Source organism: Lissotriton helveticus (assembly GCF_964261635.1).
Source record: "Lissotriton helveticus chromosome 1_1 unlocalized genomic scaffold, aLisHel1.1 SUPER_1_unloc_8, whole genome shotgun sequence".
Classification (NCBI taxonomy): Eukaryota; Metazoa; Chordata; class Amphibia; order Caudata; family Salamandridae; genus Lissotriton; species Lissotriton helveticus.
Genome location: NW_027611725.1, coordinates 947,406 through 963,594, shown reverse-complemented (window position 1 = coordinate 963,594; position 16,189 = coordinate 947,406).

The window sequence follows — 16,189 nt, the reverse complement described above, 5'->3', positions numbered from 1 at the left end:
AACATACCTCAAAATATGCCTCAAGACCAGGCTGGGGGTATCGACCCCCTTACACCAGTTGTTGTCACGTGAGTCGGTGCCCCGTCACCAATTTTTAGGTCAGCCACTGACATCACCCCTGGCAATGGGTTGGGCCCAGGAGGCGCTAAGAGGAATAACCCTTTGGTTGGGGGCCCTTGTAAACGCAGAAAGTACATTCAGCAGTCCACCCAGTAGTGCCTAACCTGGATGCTATTTCGTTAGACATGCTCAAAGCAGCCTTCCTGTCAGCACTTGGAACTAAATTGGACCCCATCCTACTACAACTTTCTGCACTGGAAAGCAACCTGTCTGCACTAATCCCCTCCTTGCAAGGGGACCATGCCCTTCTCTCCACAAGTATCTCTCCTACAAGGTCTAGGATCTCGACCACCATTTCCAGGCCCAGTGGTAGTGGCACGGGGGCAGGAGACAGAGCAGTGTCGATCACGAAGCAGCCTAGTCACATGGTAGTAGATACAACGCCACCTATTATGCCCAGGACTGACCCTAAAGACCGTCCAGCCAACTGGAGGGGGCGGGGGTCACCCTGACCGTAGTATCTTTTCAGTCTCTGCAATCTCAGGGTTTCAAAGTGGGCGGATTGTACAGTTCCAATGATAGGTGGGAAGGGTTGTAAGCCATGCCCCCCGGGGACTAGAATAACTATTATCCTAGTTTGGGCTCTGTTCATCTCCTACCAGAGTCCACTACGCTTGTTGTGGTGTGAGTACCATGCCTCAACCCCGGAACCAAGGAAGACTTTTACCAGCTGAACAATAAGGTGGTGCACTGGCTCAATTCCAACATTGCCCCTGGGCTTAGAGTGGAAAACCAAATTCTCATGGTGCGCCGGACACAGTGGGTTGGTAGCGCCAAGAAATCCTGACTGGGGGACTGTATTATCATCAATTTTAACAATCCAGTCATGGTAAACCGAATCTTAAGCACGGTTGCCCAGTCTAACTACAGGTGTTGGAACTCAGCAATCTTGACACTTCTACAGTCCCCATTATTACCAACTACGGTCCCAGCGCGAGCGGCTCCAAGATGTGGGCCATAGGGGTCGTGCAGAGGGGATTACAGGAGTAAGCACAGGAAATAGGTTTACTCCTCTGAGCTCATAGGAAGATTGAGATTGACGATGTGTGGATCCCTAGGACCCTGTGGCACCCGCGTCCCAGGGAAATGTATCGCCACCGGAACAGGCATGGAGTGTGAATGGAGGGTGTACATTTCTTTCTTGGAATATCGCGGGGCTGGAGAGTAAGATCCAGAACACCGAATGGTTGGCCCTTGTTAAGAGTTTTGATGTGATATGCCTCCAGGAAACTTGGGCTGTAGACAATATTTATCACCTGGATGGCTATAAAACACTCCTCATTCCAGCTACCCTGTCCAGGTCAGGGAGAGCCAAGAGGGGGCTTATCACCTTGTTTCTCTAGCTGTCCTTGGCATCTCCGCTACCTTTAGGATAGTGGGTTTCTGTTGCAGTAACCCCCCCACTTTTTGCTAGACTACTGATGCACTTTTTCTTGGTGTTCCCTGGGTCCCTGCCAATCAGGTTCCCAGAGCCTGTGTTCTTTCCCCAAAACTAACCCAATTGACATCTTTGGCTACATGTCAGCCCCTGGTAAATGGTACTACAGGTACCCAGGGCACTGTGACAGAGAACGCCTCTAAGGGCTTCAGCACTTATTGTGCCACCCTTAGAGGCCCTGTACCCTGACACTCACAGACTGCCTTTGCAGTCTGCGTATTTTGGTGCAGAACAAAGTGAAGAGTCGACATGGCACAAATCCTTGTGTGCCATGCCCACAAACCACTGGCCTGGCATACATCAGTCACCCGTCTAGCTGGGTGCCCAATGCCAGTGGTGAGGGTACAGGTACATGAGCCCTGTACCCCTACAGTGCCCAAGTCAATTCCCGGGCACTGTAAGTGCAGTGCTGCCATAAAGAGTATATGGTGCTGTGACTTTGTCATTACGAACTCCACAACACGATAATGGCTACACTGAAGACTGGGAAGTTTGATATCAAACTTCTCAGCATATTAAACCCACACTGATGCCAGTGTGGGATTTAATGTAAAATGAACAACAGAAGGCATCTTAGAGATGCCCCCTGAAACTTGACAAACTCCTAGTGACCTGACTGAGTGGCTGCTTAGGCTGCCACCACCAGACATGTTTCTGGACCCCTGGGTCGAGATCTTGATGCTCTCGGGGGCCTGAAACAATGCACATCCTGGGACGAGATGCCATGCCTCCACCCCCAGGATGGGCAGGGTTCATGAAGGGGAAGCTTCAAAGGCATGCCATGCCGCCTTTGTGAGCCTCTCCAGACCATTTGCCGCTTTCAGCAACTGTTCCCCTCTGGTTCTACCCCCCACTTTGGGCAGGAGAACCCGCGGGAAAAACAATTGAGGAAGAGAGGTGTGCCCATCTCTGCCAACTCCACCCCTAAGGTGGGGGAGGCAAGGTGAAGCACTACCTCGAGTCCCTGCCATCTTGAGGATGGGGGGACACAGTCAACCAGGGACAGGCTTCAGCCCCACTCCCACTGGAGAGTGGCAGAATAGTGGCTGTACCCACCACAGGGAAGGGACCCATTAGTCCCTGCCCTTTACCTACCTGTAACACCCCTACATTTAGTATTCCGGGGCAGCCTGAACATTCCTTCCTCAGATCCAGCAACGACAAGAAAAGAAGAGAAGGACGAGAATCCGTGCAGAGCTAATAGAGGACGACACCCACTGACTTGGCCCCAGCCCTACAGGCCTGTCTACCCTAGAACCTGCTAATGAGAAACCCCGGCATGTCCAGTAGCCAGCAACCTCACAAACCCCGGAGGACCTGCCTTCACTTTCTTTTTTTAATTGTTTTATTGTTCAGCTTGAAAACAAACTGTTACATCTCTTATATACACAAACAAAATATTCTGGCAATCCATAAATAATATCCAGTGTCAGCTTATTAGGACTATGTACAATATGAAAAATAAGGAAAAACAGACTTCACAAATTCATGGCTTTAAGTTATGCAACCAATGTGTAAATGGAGCCCATATTTTCAACCCCCTCTTTCGCCTCCTCTTCCCCCTCTTTGAAACACAGCTGACTCCAAATTATGAAGAGCAAGAATCCTTGCCCTCCAATTAACAAACGTTGGGGGAATAGGATTAATCCATTCAGAAGTTATGGTTAAACGAATTACAGACATAGCGATGCACAAAAAGGCAGTTTCATGGACTGATCTGATAAATAAGCAATCATTTTCACACCCTGTTATAACTAACTCAGCTGAAATAATCACAGGAATCTTGAGGGCGCTAGTAATAAAAAATTGAACATCTTGAAAGAACAAAGCCAATTTCGGACATGTAAAGAACATATGGACATCATTAGCAGCTGATTGGCCACATCTTGGACATCCATGGCCCCTACTACCACTCCATTTAGAGATCTTAACCGGAGTGAAATAAAGGTCGAAAAGGGCCATATAACTTTGGGAGCATAGGCTTTTTGAAATTAGTACTGAATTTGCTAACTTCAATATTGATGGGATATCAATGCCACTCTTACCTAGCTTAATATCCAGTCTAGTATTTTGAGAAGAGAGATCGTCTGGTAAACCTGTTAATAAACTCTGATACAAAGCCCCAATGCGCGCCTTTCTCAAAATAAGTTCCATAAGTGAGTTTTTAAGAAATGCAGAAGGGGTGCTTAACAAACATTTGTCCATATAACTGCGTATTTGTAGATACTTAAAAAATTCATGAGTACCTAAGCCAAATTTTTCTTTTAAGAATGCAAAAGAAGCAATATTACCACTGTGAACTAAATTCCCCAAAATACAGATACCATGTATTCTCCACCTAATGGTGACAAAGTCTTGAAAAATAGAAGGTAATAACCTAGCAGCCACCAAAGGTGTATAGTAGTTATGATTTGAAATTGCCCATTTCCGTCGTATTTTCCTCCAAACTGAATACATTGTTTGAATCACCTTGAATTTGTTTGTTTTTTAGTAACTGGGTTCCAGGATCGAGAGGAGGACCCCTTTAGCGTCCTCGTCCAACCCTATCTCAAAAATAGATGGGGAGCAATGTGGTAAAGTTGGGGCTCTTGACCCAAAAAGAGGTACAGCTAGATGTTGCAGCAAGGCTGACCAGTTATACAACAGCAAATCGGGGACTGACCACCCCCCCTACTCAAGGGCAAATGCATCCACTTTGCCGCCCTCCGAGGGCAATGATAACCCCACAGAAACCTACTACAACAGCTTTCTGCTCGGGTTAGGCTGGTCTGAGCAAATTCCAGCGGAATTGTCCTGAAGATATACAAAAACTTAGGTAACACAAGCATTTTCAAAACGTTCCTCCTGCCAAATAAAGAAAGATGCAAATTATCTAATCTACTCAAAGTAGCGTTGACTGTTTCAATGATTGGCAAAATATTTATTTCCGGTAATAGTTCCACTGTTGCTATAATTTTGACCCCCAGACATTTAGCGCTTTGAACCACGGGTGCGTCGGATGGACCCATATTGGTAGTTTGTATAAACTGGGTTTTCTGTATATTTAGCTTATACCCTGATAGTTGACCATAGAAATCAGCCAACCCCTGTAAGGCTGTAAATGAGGATGATACATTGGAAGTTAAAACAGCAATGTCATCGGCATAAGCCAATACTTTAAATTCATGTAAATTAACTTTGACAGGAACTATATTTGGAGAGGACTCTATTTTATTGATAAATGGATCAATGTACAAGGCAAATAACAGGGGTGAACAGGGACACCCCTGTCTTGTGCCCCTGCCAATTATGAACAAACTTGAAAGAAGACCTGATATGGATAGCATTGCCCGGGGAGTAATGTACAACGATTGTATAGTATGTATAAAACTTGGATAGAAGCCCTTCCACTGAAGAACTCTCCACAGAAACCCCCAGGCAACTCTATCGAACGCCTTTTTGGCGTCCAATAGGATTAACCCTAGAAGAGACTCAGTGACATGGGCCCAGTCCAGCAAAGCAATAACTCAACGTACATGATCCGCCGTATCCCTTTCCGGGATAAATCCGTGCTGGCGGATTGAAACCAGGGGGGATTTTGACTGAAGCAAGTCTAACAGCGAGGATTTTTGAGAATACTTTGCTATCCGTATTGATAAGCGAGATTGGACGAAATGATGCTGGGTCCAAAACTGGCTTATCTTTCTTTTGAATTAAAATGATAGTTGTCAAATGCCAGGAATCAGGAGTAATCCCAAGTTGAGCTTTCCTAAATGTTGTCAGAAGGTCTTCACGAATCTCTGCCCGAAATGTAGAATAGAATTCTAGAGGGATAAGATCAGGCCCAGCTGCTTTACCTTTAGCCAGGGAATTTAGCGCTATTTCTACTTCGTGCCTTCACTTTCAAGACTGTTTCTCCTGTGAATACAGGACGTGTTTAAATTGCAGCTTCTGGTGCCAGCCAGAAACCGCGAATCCAGCCCACTGTGCACCCGCTGAACCTGGCACGAGCTAGAGTGGAAAAACACCACGAGGAGGTCCCTCAGCAATCCTGACCTGAGATCAAGCGACCCCAGACCTGCCTCAAGCCTCCAGAGGATGTATGACGGTACAACGCGGGTTTTACACCGCAGTACCATCACAACGCAGGTTTTACAATGCAAGTCGTTACCACGACTTTCGCTGTAGGGTGCTGGACTTAGGAATAGTAAGATTTACTATTCCAACACCAGCCTACGTACAGTAGGGAAGGTGTTGGAATAATAAATCTACTATTCCTAGGTCTATACTCGAGCGCCCTCCAGCGCAAGTCGTGGTAACAACTTGCGTTGTAAAACCCTTGTTGTAATGGCACTGCGGTGTAAAACCCGCGTTGTAATGGATGATCCCCTCCACACGACACCTGCAGCCTCAATCCAGAGGACCCCACTACCACGACCAGAGCGGTTAAGAAAAACTGATGTCCAAAGGCCCTCCTGAACTCGACACCCCACAGCCTTGTGTGCCCAACCCAGCGGTGCCTAACCAACCCTCAACATCCCAACTTACCCCTCGAAGTGGTGGTCGCTCCTCGAAGATCCTCGTCCCCGAGCCTGGTGTGTTTTGTTTGTCCTGGAGAATCTCCATTGAAATCAACTGGGCACCCGACCTCAAAACAGCCCCCTGCGCCCAGCCGCCCTAGTGCGAGGGTCCACCTTTGGTCCCCAACTTCCCCTGAGCTATACCCTAAAAGCTTTGCTCCCACAATCCCGTGGCCTGCTTGCCAACCGCCACCAAACGGAGCCCCCTATTCTCCATAGGATAACATTGGGCCTCAACATTTTGCACCTGGCTGTCCTAGTGCCGCTGAGGCTGTAACAACAGTGCATCACTGACCCTGGGGAACCCCTGAGTCTAACTCCAGAACCTTAACTCCCACAGCCGATTACTTGCATGAGAACCGTTAACCTGTTTTCCCTCCGTAGGATAACATGGACACTTTTTCTCCAAAATGTTTTTAAGTGTGGAGTTTTAAAACCTCAAAATAGTCTTTAAAAATTGCACTAATAACCAAAATGTGTTTACTTACCTGTTTCTAGGGAATGTCCCAGTGCTGAATCTAGGTATCCAGCATTGAGTTAGAAAAGTAATGCGAAAAGTAATTTACCTGCAATTTATTGTAGAAGACCATTCATTTCAATGTGCTGCTCCAAAAAGTTTCCAAGTGTGGAGTTTTGAAAACTGAAAATATTCTTTAAAAATCATGTGAATAGGGGGGAGGAGCCAAGCTCGCGTCCGAGATGGCCGCGCTTTAGCTCGGCTCCGTCTACTTTCCTGTTCGAAACATAAATCCTGCTTTTATCCTGCCCCGGGAAGACAATTTCTGCTACGCTGTGGCTCTACGGCGATTTATAGACACTTACCGTCTGTTCCGGTTGTCTCTGGGTGCCGTGGTTCCGGAACTGTGCCTTCGCTCGCTTCGGGGCCTCCGGAGCGGACTGGCCTGAGTCTCCTCGGCGGCGCCCGGACGGGTCGCTGCGCTGTGGCCGGCCCTTGATGGCGCAGTGGGCTCGGCCGGCGGGACGGTTGTGCAGAGAGGCCGGTCTCGGCTTTCTGGCCTGATTAGGCGGTCCCGCGGCCTGGGGTGGAGGCGCTGCCTTCTGTTGACGGGGCTGACCGTAAATGTGGTTTGTCCCCCCCTTTGTTCTCCGGTCCGGCCATTTTGAGTGCCTTTGCCCGGACTCGGAGAGCGGGGCCGGTGGCGTTGGGGGGCCGGCGATCCTCCTTCTTCTGGTGGCCCCCCTTCCTGCTCTGGACGTGCCTCTGCTGGTGGTTGACCGAATTCCGTTTGCCTTGCTGCGGCCCGGTCGGGGGTCGAGGATCGCTACGACCCCGCCGGGCTTCCAAGATGGCGGCCGACCCTGTATATCTCAGCCGGGCCGTGATGGGCGGCGGTGGTCTTCGTTGTGGCGCAGAAGCCGGATACTGTAAAGGTGTTCCTACACTTGCCGACATCCTCGCCGCCCTGCGCTCCTGGGGTACTCCTGTGGCCGCACCCGCTGTTAACCTGGTGGAGGCTCGTTTCGCTGGGCCGTTTGAGCCCCCCCTGGCGTGTGAGGCTACGTCGCTGCTGGGTGCGGCTGGAACTATCCTGGAAATTATGGACCCGGTGGCTGCCGTCTCTGCGGATCTGCGGAGTTCCGCTGCCCTCCATCGTGGTGTGTCCTCTCCTGTGCTGTGGGTCGGTGGGCCGGGTCCTGTCCGGGCCGGTCTTGGTGGTTCTTCCTGTTCTTCATCTTCTCGAATGGCCGAACGCAGATCCTGTGCTGACTCCGCTGGGTCGGCTTTCCTCAGATCATCTTCGGAACTGTGCCTGCATTGTGTACAATGGTTTTTGACTGTCCCACATCGTCCGAGTTGTGCACGAAACATCTTCTGCGGATTGAAGTTTGACTTCCCTGTTCTCTGCCTCCTGTTCCTCGTGGTCTGGTTCTTCGTAAGGCGGACTGCTACAGGTTTGGAAAAACAAGGACAGGGATGAGACGATCTTGCCTTTGTGGACTGTTGTCTTGTAATGGTTGGATGATCGGTTGGTACGGTATGACCATGTCGGATTTTTTGTCGTATTCCTGGACTGTATCCTTGGACTCTTTTGTCTTCCCGTGGACACTGAGGTATCGGACGGGAGGGTGGGAGCCTATGATTCTGTTCTATGGCCCTCTCCCGTGTTCATTCCTCCCTTCTTCCTTCTTTTCCCCCTTTTTTGTCTCTACGTTCTATCTTGCTTTAGCTCTTCTAAATTTCGGGTTCTGATTAGGGCGACAGGCACGCTGCTGGGGGGTAGGCCATAGCCTTCTGCAGGGGTGCAGGGTGGGCTTGCGGGGTGGGAGGGGGGGTCTGTTATTTCTTTGGGGGGAGGGTTTCTCCCCTCATTTTTCTTATTTTTTTGGTTCTATGGCTCTTGTGTGTCCTCTTTTTCGGGACGCGGTCTCAGCATGTGTCCCCCTGGGTGGGTTCTTTTTGATGCACTAACCGTTTGGTCTTACTGTGGCTTTGGCTCACTGCATAATTTTGCTCCGGTTACTACTGGTTCTGTATACCGATTTGTGGTTTCCGGCCTCGTTAGCAGTGGGGCGCGTGCTTGAGGCGGCGTTCTTCCTTTCCCCTTTTGTCCCCTTTTCCCTCTTTTTCCTCCCTTCCTCCCCCCTCTCGTGGGGGGGTTTTTCCCCTATTCCCTGGGTTGTGTGACGGAGGGCTTTATTTGATAAGCTTTTTTCGACTCTGTTTGATATGGTATATTCTTGTTGTGGTGGGTGGGCGCTGGACGGCGGTTGCCACTGTTTTTCTGGCGAGACTCCTATTCTGCCATTACCGATATGTGTTTGTCATTATTGAGTTATCCTGTATATTCTACCGCGGCTTGTTCGCGGCCCACCACGGCCCTCCGAGACTCCCTACCCGTTGTTATCCTGTCATACCCGTTTCTATATTAGAAAATCAACCTTATTGTATCCTGTCCCTGCTGGTTGCTATATGGCTTTTAGCCCTTATTTCCTGTAGGATTTGTTGTGCTATTCTGTATGCGTTTCTGTATTGTTGACTATGTTCCTTGTTTGTGGTGGCCGGCCCGCTGGGTTGTAGGCCCGTATTTGTGAGCCTTCTCTGTACAATAAAGGTTTTAAAAAAAAAATATAAAAAAAAAATCATGTGAATAAACAAAACGTAATTACTTACCTGTTTCTAGGAAATGTTCTGAATCTAGGTATCCAGCACTGATTTAGAAAAGTAACGTAAAAAGTAACGTACACAGTCAAAATATCGATTCCCTATTATCGACCTACAGTAATATCGAGTCAAAAATATCGAAGGGGAAGAATATCGAGGTGAAGAATATGGTTGGACAGAATATCGACCATAAGGTAAGCAATATCGATTTTTTTTATATCGATGTAAGTAATATCGAAATTAGTGATATCGATATCAAATATATCGTTGTCACTAATTTTGATGTTACTAATATCGATATTAGTTTGTTGTTGTTGATGTATTTTATTATGTATTTTATATCTATGTGCTAAATGTTTTTTGTTAAGAATTTTATTTGTTTTAAATTATATGTGTACTATTTTTTATATATTAAAAATGTTATTTTTAATTTAATTTTATGTTTTAGTACTGGAGCGGGTTGTGGGTTTATCACGGAATATGGTGGGAAGTAATTTAATTGTAATTAAGTAATTATGTATTTGTTATTGGTATTGATAATTATTTTATTTCTAATAAATTGGTAATTAATTATTTTAATTGGTAATTAATTATTTTAGTTTTGTAATTCCTTTTTTTAATTGGTAATTGAGGTTTGTAACTGGTAATTACATTTTTTATTTGGCAATTAATTTTTCTAATTGGTAATTAAGGTTTGTAATAGGCAATTACATTTTTTAATTGGTAATTGGTATTTTTTTTTTTTTGAAAACCTTTATTTCGAAAAAGTAATACAAATACAGACCTACAACCACAGGGGCCGGCCAGTAGCAGTAAATATCGAAATCAAAAATAGTACACAGCTCATCAGCCGACAACCCGGGGGTTCGGCAGCGATATAATATGCCCATACGATGTTCTTGTGATGATAGGAGGATAAATGAAAGGTTTCACATTTTATATTTTTAAATAAAAAACATAACAACAAAATTCCGAGGTGACATTAATAATGTATGTGGCTGTCTCAGATAGCAGGGGGAGCGACCCAGTTAAAGGCTGATGTGAAAAAGGATATGGAAACACGAGGAGGGAAGGAAGGGGTCGGGAGCGAACAAGCAAGTAAAATGCAATAGGATATAGACGTATGGAATGCCCGGTCATGGGGACAGAGGAATATCATTGGTTTCTACAAAAGGGGGGGTGCAAATCTCTCCACGATATGAATTCCATTGACCCCATATCCTCCCCCATTTCTTAGGTCTTCCACGAGCGATGTACACAGTTTTCTCTCTGAACATGCACCAATCCATGTTTTCCTTCCAGGTTGAAACCAGAGGTGCCCTTTGAGACCCCCACAGCTGGGCTATGTCTCTTTTCGCTATCATGTTGCAGAGGGTGGCCCATTGAGTCTGAGCTACGCTATAATCATTCGGCTCCCACACGTTCAACAGGCACCTTCTGGCCTCAGGCAATAACGAAACACCCATAACCTCTTCCATAACCTCCTGCACTCGTCTCCAATACACCACTACGTCCGGACATTCCCACAAAATATGAAGAAAAGTAGCGAGCATACCGCAGCCGCGCCTACACAACCCATCCATAGAATAACCCATACGCATCAGGCATGGACCCGTGACATACACGCGGTGCAAAATCTTCAATTGCACCAGCCGGAGACGCGCCGGAATCGCGACTTCCTTAGGGGATGATATCGCGGCCTGCCAATCTTCGTCATCCAGCTCCAGCCCATCACCAGTCCAGGCTCCACGAAGCTGTACAAGAAGATCCGAGTGGTCATTGATGAGCTTTTTTATAAATGAGGGAGATGGTACTATCAGGGACATACCCGTCAAGCACTCTGTCTTCCAGGGGAGAGGACTCTGGGATAGCGGTACCGGCCGGGAAGACGGATTCAAGTGCATGACGAACCTGCATATACCGGAAGTGCTCTTTATCGCCCAGTTTATACTCTTGTTGAAGTTCCACGAAGGTTTTGATCCTATCCTTGACCCAGAGGTCTCCTACCCTACTAATGGCAATAAGATCCCATTTGTCAAATCCCTTCGTCGTCCAAAGACAGCCCAGTCTCTCCGCCGCATAAAGCGGAGTGGCTCTGGTCAGCCTGTCTGTCCATCCTGTGGCAGCAGTCGCAGCGCCCCACACTCGTACCGCAACCCCAGTGGGACCGGTGAGAGTTTTCCCCGCCGATCTAGAGTAGAGCGCCCTATTGTAGTCTCCTACCGGCAGCTGCCATTTATCCATCTCGAATGCCGGATTCGGAACCGGACCATACATTGCGTGGTTGACCGCACTCAGTTGCGATGCCCAGTAGTACCGTTTTATATCGGGCAACGCTATACCACCGTCGTACCAGGACAATGTCAATTTCGCCAGTGCAATGCGAGGTCGCCCGCCCCATACCAGCTTCCTCTGGAGGCTCTCGATCTCCCGGAAATAACTAGCAGGCACCAAGTCAAGCGTGTTTTGGAGAGCGTACAGAAATCGAGGGAGGGACATCATCTTAAACAGGGCCGCTCTCCCGACCGGGGACAGCGGCAAACTGCACCACGCTACGACGTCCGACCGAAGCCGGCGGAGTGGCGGAAGCAGATTCCTCTCATACCGTACGGCTGAGTCCAAGGAAATATAAATCCCCAAGTATTTAAAGCCGTCGCACAATACCGGTATTGGACAGACACGGGGCAACAGGGGCAGTTCTTCAGTGAGCGGGTAAATGCAGGACTTAGCCCAATTGATGGCCAAACCTGAGTTCCTCCCAAAGGAGCGTAACACGTCAAACAACACTCCTAGTGACTTACGAGGGGAAGTAAGGTATAACAGAATATTATCGGCGTACAACGATATACGGTCCTCAAAGTCAGAGGACCAACTAATGCCTTTAAGTGACGGCTCCACCTAAGCCACGCGGCAAGGGGCTCAAGAGCAAGCGCGAAGAGGAGCGGCGATAACGGTCAGCCCTGTCGTGTGCCTCTTCCTAGGACGAAAGGCTCCGAGGCCCTACCATTGACCACCACTTGGGCCAGTGGTTGTTCATAAAGAAGTTTGACCCAGCCAATAAAATTAGGACCGTAACCGAATTTTGCGAGGGTCGCCCACAAATACGGCCATTCTATCGTGTCGAAGGCCATCGAGGCATCCAAAGAGACCAAGATGGCCGGCTCACGAAGTGACCCCGCCTTTGCCAGTACACCATGAAGGCGGCGAAGATTGAGAGCCGTATTCCGATGAGGAATGAACCCTGACTGATCAGGGTGTATCAAATCACTGATCACCGTAATCAAACGATTCGCCAAAAGTTTCGACAAAATTTTGGGCTTGACGTTCAGAAGCGAGATCGGCCTATATGATGAACATTGATCACGAGGCTTCCCATCTTTGTGAATGACGACAATGGACGCCAATCTCTGATCCCGGGGAAGAACTCCGAGATCTCGCGATTCCCAAAACATTTGGCGAAGGTGTGGCGCCATCTTGTCTGGACACAATTTGTACAGCTCTATCGGGATACCATTCGGGCCGGAGGCCTTCCCTGAGCGAAGGGAGCGGATAGCAAGCGCTATTTCATCAGTAGAAAAATCCACCTCCATAAGCTCCCTATCTGACTCCGAAAGGCTAGGCAGCGCGATATCCCTCAGTAGCAAATGTGAATCCTCCTCCGGCCTGTCCGAGACTGGCACGTAGACCTTCTGAAAGTGCTGAGCAAACACCGCTACTATCTCATCTGGGTCCACAACCCGTTCACCGTCCTCTCTTACACACAACAGGCACCACATGATTCAACCTTTCTCTCTTATCCAGCCACGCAATCAACTTCCCGGCCTTGTCACCAACATCATACAAACGCCCCTGCTGCACACGACTCATCATGCTCGCCGCATCCGTTACCAGCGCTCTGTAATCGGCCTGTTTAAGGGCCAAAACATGCAAACCCTCGGGTGTAACCCCAGATTCCAACTCTTCTTCCAGAGCCCTGATTTCAGTCTCCAATCTTACCACTTCCTCATTCTTACTTTTCCTCGCGCTAGCAATCAGGGAAAGGGCTTGACCCCGGACAACTGTCTTATAGGCCTCCCACAGGGAAACCGAAGAGGACACAGACCCAACATTCTCCGCAAAATAATGGTCTATACATTTGACCACCTCAGCCCTGGTTTTCGGGTTGCGTAGGTGCCAGGGGTTAATTGGGGCAACCCGGCCCTTAGCTCCCAGTTGTACATCAATCGTAAGCCAGAGGGGAGAGTGATCCGAGATCCCCGAGCAAGATGTTGAATTTCCCTCACAGAGACCATCTGCACCGCTGGCACCAGGATATAATCGAGCCTCGAGAGACTCCCATGCGCTCCCGAATAGAAGGTATATTGTGCCTGCCCAGGGTGCAGGTGCCTCCAGCAATCCACTAAACCCAGCGCATCCAGGAAGTTGCTCATCCATAACTGTGATCTCAAAAGAGTCCGGGGGGGGGTTACGATCCTCGCTACCACAAACAACTGAGTTAAAGTCCCCACCAACCACCAACATGCCCAGAGGGAAGTTCAATACCACTCTACCCAGATCAGAAAACGTGATGGACTGTAAACCCGGTGGGACATACACAGAAAGAACAGAGATCGTCTTCCCCTCCCAGCGACCCGTAATGGCAGCGTACCGGCCTCTATCATCTAACACAGTATCATCTATCTCCAAGGGGAGGGAACTCCTAACCAGGACACCCGCCCCCCTCGACCCAGTAGTGAATCCTGAATGTGGCACCAAATGGTATCCCCTTCTATTCAGTGCCTGGAAAGCATTCCCTATCAGATGTGTCTCCTGCAGTAACACTATATCAGGTGAAAGACGTTTCAGATACTGTAAAACAATCCCCCGCTTGATCCTATCACCCAGACCATTAACATTCCAACTCAGCACCCGCAGCCCCTACCCCCCATTCCAAAAACGTGAGCTGTGCTCCCCCCATAAAGAAACAGGCACAGTGGTCAAAGTGTGCAGCGAAATAGAACCTCGGAATAAACAAAAAAACAAAAAGCCCCCCCTACCCCCAGGAAAACCCCTAGAACACCCCCCCACCCTGCACCCCTGCGTTAGACCCGAAAGCCACCCAAACTTGCAGTGTGCCTGTCACCCCATTAAACTAATCTACGAAAAGAGAGAGAGAGACCCCTTCGAGGAGGAAGAATCCCGAGCCCTCCCACCCCCGGGTAATCAACTGTTCATGCACATAGGAATAGTCAAACCCCCGCTGTAAGTCCATATAGGTGGCACACTGGTAGGGACTCACTCCACCCGTTCCTCCAGGCCACCTTCAGCTCCCTTCGATTGTTCCTGTCGATCACGGTGTGCCGGCAAAGTATCAAGCCAGTCACTGGCAACCTCTGGGTGATCAAAGAAGAGCGCACGCTCCTCGTATTCGATCCTCAAGCGAGCCGGGAACAGCATGGCGTACTTTAGTCCCATGTCTCTGAGGCGCCTTTTCACACCGGTGAAGCTCATGCGTTGTTTTTGCACCGCTTGCGTAAAGTCTGGATAAAAACTGATCGACGCATTGTCAAATTTAGTGGGTCCATTGGTGCGTGATGCTTGCAGGATAGCGTCTCTGTCCCGAAAATTAAAGATCCTGGCTGTAATAGGTCTTGGTGCGGCGCCCAGTTTAGGCCTACCACCTGGGACTCAGTGGGCACGCTCCACGGTAAAAAAGTTGCTGAGTCCCTTAGGCGCGAGATGATGCAGCACAAGGTCCTCCACCAAAACATCCGTGGAGAGCCCTGAGGAATTTTCCAGGACACCAATAATGCGAACGTTGTTGCGCCTGGCCCGGCTTTCTAAGTCGTCCAGCCGACGGGCAAACAAGTCATTTGATGATCGGAGAATACGAACCTCCGCCTGTAGATCAGAGACATCCGTCGTGAGACTTGCGGTCTTAATGTCCAGCGACTTGACCCGCTCGTTGGTCTTTGCGAGGTCCGTTCTGATAAGCTTGACTTCAATCGCCACAGTGTCTATCTTTGAAGCCAGGGTCTCATATTGCTGACCCATCGAGGTCTTCACACTGGCAATGGCGCCAATGACATCCCGCAATGTCAAGTCTTCCGTTGCAGGAGAGCCATCCCCAGTCTCATCCAAGACTTTACCCGCTCCACCAGGGGATCCCTTCGGGCGGGCGAAGCGATCAATAGTATTGGATTGGGCGATACCCCCTCGAAATGCACCCCTGGTGGCCCTCTTATCACTCTCCAACCTGCCCGCCATGTTGGGTAGCGAGCCCAGTCGGGCCATTTGAGATCTGGTGAGAATGGCTCTCCGCAGAACCGACCAGTAAAGTCAGGGATGAGGGCGAAAGAAGAAGAGGTGCGGGGCCAGCAGCAGGGCATAGGCCAGCAGTCCCAACAGACAGCGAGTCGCAGTGGATGATGACCAAAAACGAAACCGAAAGTACCTCAGGGGCGACGGAAAGATCTCAATGACCGTTGTTGTTCAATTGCCACCTGGGTACTTCGAAGACTCGAGGCCGCGGAGATTCGTCGGTGTAGGCCACAAAGTTCCAAGATGCAGAGAGTACGGTTCCCAGCGGCCAAATCAATTTCTGAAAAAAGATATCATGCCAGCAGGGCATCAGCTAATAGAACCAGTCGTCAAAATCAGGATATGTGGCAGGATAAATGCGGGAGGTGGAAAGGGTCTCGGGAGCCCTGTGCTCAGGCGTCCATCTTGGATCCGCGTGTAGCTCCTCCGGTAATTGATATTTTTAATTGTTAATTATTTGGTAATTTATATTTATTAATTAATATTTATTATTATTTATTGTTATTTTATTGTTAATTAATTATTCAATTGTAATTATGTTTTTAGTCATTATTAATGGGTATTTGCAAATGATGTAGTTATTTAAAAATTAATTTTTTAATTATTTTATTTACAAAAATTACTTATAAGTATGTTATATTTAACTTC